This window comes from Barbatula barbatula, assembly GCF_947034865.1.
Source record: "Barbatula barbatula genome assembly, chromosome: 16".
Taxonomy (NCBI): Eukaryota; Metazoa; Chordata; class Actinopteri; order Cypriniformes; family Nemacheilidae; genus Barbatula; species Barbatula barbatula.
In genome coordinates, this window is record NC_136779.1 from 13,519,147 (window position 1) to 13,525,146 (window position 6,000).

Here is a 6,000-nt window from a genome sequence, read left to right on the forward strand (position 1 = left end):
GCAATGCTGTGTGGCCTGAATCTGTCTGTGACACAGTATGAGAGAGAGCGCCAAGATCAGCACTTACCCTCTATAATTAAGATCCTTGGTATGAACCTATATTTTGAAAAATGTTGTTTACCGGACCCCATTCACTTGCATTTGTTTTGTGTCCATACCATAGAAGTGAACTAGGTCCTGTGCTGTTCGGTTACCAACTTTCTTTACAATATTTTCTTTTGTGTTTTGTGGAAGTCATAAAGGTTTCCCTCGAAGTGGTGTAGACACCTATTGCTTTGGTTAGTGTTAGTATTATTAGGGGTCAAGCCAAGAAGTGACGAAGACACCAATTGCTTCCATTAGTGTTCGTATTATTAGGGGTCAAGCCATGAAGAGGTGTAGAGACATATTGCGTTAGTGTTCCTATAATTATTCTCACACTTCTACTGCAATGGAAGTCTATGGCAGCCCATAGAACCGCACATGGGAAAGTTGTGAGATTTGGCACACAAATATAGTAGATGACAGTGTGAATTGTTGCCATGGCAAATAAGGAGTATCTATCCCAAACTCCATGGCGCCAACAACAGTCCAAACTTCCATTTATGTTTTTGTATATAACTTTTGAACCATACATCGTACAAATAAAATTATTATTTTCCTCTGAACCCTTGAATCAAGCTAATTCGAATGCACCATATGACATAATTTTTCGTAATGAAAATTTTCCTTCCAAATTGAGTTTTTCCAAAAAAATACTTTTTCGAGCTAGCCGGTTTGCCCGATTTGTACGAAATTTGGTGTGCATCATCTAGAGACACTGCAGACAAAAGAAAATAATTTTCAATAGGCCAATCCGGTCTCATATAGCTAGTCTACGAATATGGTCAAATGGATTTGATGCTGTATCTTTGCAAATTTTCATGTATTGAAACAAAACATGGTGCATGTCATCGCAGTCGCAAATTTTGACTGCCTTATATACAGCTTGTGAAAGCGTCACCAAGTGGTCAAAAGTTATAGGCAATTTTCTTTGTTCCAACTATCTTTCCCTGCGTTTTCTAAACGATATGTTTTTCGTTAAACGATTTTCAAAATGTGATCATCTTTGTGGGCGTCGCTTATTTGAAATTTTGTTGTAAAATGCAGTATTTTACAAAGCAATGGCGAATCTCTACAAAACTTGGTATGGTCCATCACGATGATGTTCCGAGAGGGCCTGTAAGGCAGTATAGTGGTCATCTGACATGTCAAAAATATTTATTTTTGGGCCGTTGTTGGCTTTATTTATTTATTATTATTATTATTTGTATGTTTTTAAATTGTTAATTTGCTCTGACAACCATGGGAGTTTTATTTCTTCTTTCAAACATAAAAGATTTTGGCCATAGTGTTAGTGATGGATAGTGTAAGAGACTGACGGCCTATTCACTTTCATTACACTGTATATCAACAGAAGCTGTGTCACCACTGCCGTACATGTTTTGAATGAAATTCATAAAATAACTTTATGCTCAGCACATTGTGTTTACCCTCTTGTAAACTTATATCAAAGCAACCTACCATTTAAAAGAAAAAGTTATTGCCTGGTTCACTTCTTTATTGTGGCTTTACTTTTAGCTATTGCTAAGAGGTGGCATTAACAATATAGTTTCTTGCAGATATGAAGGTCCTTCTAAAGTATTTGTAGCTCTAGCTAAGTCAGAATAGTGCTTTGCAATTCTGATTTGAACTTCTGACCACAGCAGCAAGATCTTCAGTGGCCATTGTAATCAGCCGATTTTGGCTCATCCAGCTTTGGGCGCTGGGGAGGTGCCAAAGCTTAACCCTCCCCGTCTTTTCAGTCACTTCTTGTAAGCACCAAGAGGGGCTGCACTTCTTTAACACATTAAAATAATAATTTTAATGTGTAAAATTAAAATTATATCTATAATATCTATAAAAGATCTATACTGGACACCATAATCAAGGCCCAAATAAATGCAGACATTATTACAAAGTCGGATTATATAAACATATGAAATGTGACACACAATGTATGAAGTGCATGTAAAAATAGTTATCAAATTTGTGATAACTATATTGTTGTGAAAAGTGAATAAATAATCATATCAACAGTTTTTTTTCTAAGGAAGCAGAAAGAGCATTTCCAACCATTGTGGCCCTTAAGGCTAATTTTTAAAAGTGTGCTGAATCATAAGTATGATTTTATCATATGTGTCCTGTTAACACATTATTAATAATCTTTTTTTATCACGGTTATTGTCAATACCCAGTTTACTTGTGACAGCTAGTGTGAAATAACAATTGCCTCACTTTATTAGAAAATACATTAAAGTGCACAGAGTAATAAGTAAATAGTAAATAAATGAATAATTGAATGAGGATACATAAGTTGATGTAGTGTGCTTGTAGACTGAATTGAGACATTTAGTACTATAATGTACATCATTTGCTGAGGGGTCGAAGAGTAAATCACGATTTTTAAACAAACATTAATTCCATATACTTTCATGGCTTTTAGGTTTTTGTGTGTATTAACTGTAGATTACGGTTTACCGCCACATTAGATAGCTCACCTTACTTAACCCCATCCAGGTCTAAGATTAGACTGGACATACTGTAGATACTCTTTCTCTGGTACATACCAGTTTCCACAAAGTCAGCACGTGCAGAGACTTGTGTGGAAATCTGTACGTTGCTCAATGTCTATCCATTTAAGGCCATTCTATGTCTATCCATTCACACCACTTGCACTTGCTGAATTTCAAAATCTGCAGGAGACTCTGGGGAAAGATTGCTGCTTTTCGCCCATTTTGGTTCATTTGTTTATTCTTTCATTGACCGCAATTTGTTCATGGTCTTAACTAACTTAACAGCAGCATTGGCTGCAAATGGGATTTCACCTCAATATGTGACCACAGATGGATTTCAATAGACATTCATGCATGATTTGTCAATTACATTCCTTTAAAGCAATGTCCTTCACAAAACGTCTTTGTCATTTGCCTGTGGCAAGGTGGGGATTTTGAACACATTTTCTGCTTGATCATATTAATGTCATCCAAATACTTGGCACAAAGGTCAAATAAAACCGAGAAGGATATTAAAAAGCTAACCGTTTTAAAGGCATTTTGAAGATTTGAAATGATTTAATGTTTGATATAATCCAAATGACACCAGTGAGTTAATGTCTTCTAAAGTCAAACCATAGGTACGCAAGAGAAAATGATTTATTTTTAGCGTATGTAACGAAACTGAAATATAATCTAAGTTCTAAATTTAAATATGGTGAGACATAAATATCCTCAAATCTCATTGGTTCTCATGTCTCGTGAGTAGCTGTCATATGTGTGTTTCTTCACAAGATATGCAAGAACGAATAAGATTTAAAGTTATATTTATTTTTGAAAAAATAACCTTTTATTTGGGGACAACTGTTCCTTTAAGTGTGTAATGTTAGTGTATCTAATGGTGGACCAGAATCCTTTTTTTATCTTGCATCCTCATGATTAAGAAAGCAATGACTCCCATGCTATATGATAAAGAAAAGTGTAAAAAATAAAAAGGCATGCATCAGTTTGAGTTCTCAGTGTAGTAAGTGCAATTTGTGTTAATGGTATTGTCAGTCCTCATTCATCGGCTCTTTGGAGCTGTTGTGTTGCAGTCAGACTCAGTCAGGCCCTGATGTTTAGTGAGGCAGCAGATTTGAGCTCTATTAGCTCCGGGCACTGGGCTGGTTCTGTGTCTCTCAAAACCCTTTCTTAAAATATACTTTTTTTGTGACTCTGTTAACATTGAGAGTGGCTGCCCATCCTGTTTTAGTTTCCATAATGAAAAATGGTGACTATGGAAATTAAGAAAATCTCAATTTTTGAACCATGCTCCACGGTTGCTTCACAAAATATAAAGTATATATTATATTATAGTTTTCATTGGATTATTAATTCATTGATCCATCCATTCTCTATACCACAAAATTGATTTATTTTCTCCTAGTTTATTATGCAGAGACAATTTCACATTGTGATTGAAGCAGAATTTACACACATTTCTGAAGACATGCCAAGACGCGCCAGCTCTGTTTATTGGGTGGAGAGAGGGCAGTGTGTTATTTATGCTCTATTTATTTTGTTAGCAATTAACACACCTCGTTTTGACCTAAGGGTGTTTTTATTACTAAATGTCTAAAAAAAATCTTGGGTCCTTTTTATTGTTGTAGTTACTTATTACTGCTAGTTAACCATATATGAATTATTAAAAATAACCTATTGCCCATGTGTGTTTTATAACATTAGATTTACATCATCTTAAAATTGATGTATGGGTGGTGTAAGAAATTACAGAATTAAATACATTTCAAAATTAGTTTTAGCCCTTTCAGTCATGTTCAACGGTTTGCAATGATTTATATTGACCCCACACCACAAATGTTTTCATATATGTGACCCTGGACAGCAAAACCAGTCTTATGGGGAAATTCTTCGAAATTGAGATTTTTGCATCAACTGAAAGCTGAATAGTTAAGCTTTTTATTGATATATAGGTTGTTAAGATGGGGCAATATCTGGTGGAGATACAAGAGTGTAAAACTCTGGAAGTAAAGGGTGCAAAAAATCGCCTTCGAAGTTGTTAATCCGAGGCACTGTAGCAGGCCATCCACTCACAAAAATTAAGTTTTTATATATTTTGGTTTGAAAATTTACAAAATATCTTTATGGAACATGATCTTTACCTAATATCCTAATGATTTCTGGCATAAAAGAAAAATCTATAATTTTGACCCACACAATGTATTTTTGGCTTTTACTAAAAATGTTCCCGTGTAAGACTGGTTTTGTGATCCAGGGTCACATATGGTCAATTTCTTTATTTTAATTATTAAGCTTTTTACTCATTTTCCCTAATAGTTTAAAAATACAATATGATTAATACAATAAAATATTAGGACAAAACATTGCTGTTGATTCTCATAGATGCTTCAAAAAACCTAACCACAACCAACTGATTCCAGAAGGCATGTGAATAGAATATGTGAAAAACTGAAAATAGTTTTTTCAGAATTTTCAAACGAAGTAAAAAAAAGGCAAATTACAGAAAAAGACTGAAAATTTACAAGTTGGGTGTAAAATTTATAGCATGAACTTTTATTTTACAACAAAAATGTACTTTTTTCTCAAAGAAACATGGCTCGCCTTTTTCAAAATCGTTTGTCTGTGCTTATATGGATGAAAAAACATGCAATTTTATTTTTCATGGCGCACCAGCTGACGGGATATTACCGTTATATTAATGTGTGTGAGGAATATTTAGCTGCCCTACACTGTTAGATGTCGCTGTAGATTAGCAGCACATTACTGTAAAAATCCACAGTACAATACTGCATCTGTATATTACAGTAAAATACTGCAGCTCATAATGCATTCTGGGTAATTTTCATTGAGCGGGAAACTTTTACAGTAAATTTTGGTCTCGCTGTAACCTCGCTGTAGCTTTGCTGTAACGTGTAACGAAAGTGCGCCACAACGTCATCACGTCAAATCACACAGAGCCCATCCTGGCTGCAGCTGGAGGAGGATAATCGATTTCTGGCTGTTTGGTAAGTTTTTAGTTTGGTTTATTTTATGTGTTTCATACAAAAAAATTATTTTGTTTTTGTATTTTGCACAACAGTTTGTCACAGTGTTGTTTTAAACGTGGAATGAGAGAGATATGGTCGCCAACAAACGTTGCTTCTACCTCAGAAATTAAACTAAGTCAGCCCACTGCTTAAACCCGTTTTACACATCTCACTTAATAGGATTATTTCAACCATTTATGAGGGTTTTGGTGAGTTTATTTTCTGTCGAATAGTTGAAGTTCGTTTATAATGGCAAGCTAGGTAAACCGACTTGTATTTGGTAAAAGATAAACTCGCGTTTGTGTTCAAATAAAATAATCTTTGACCAATTCAACTAAGATTCCTCCTAAATAAATCTCATACGAAATAACAAAGTCAATGTAAAGTAGCCCACACAGCTA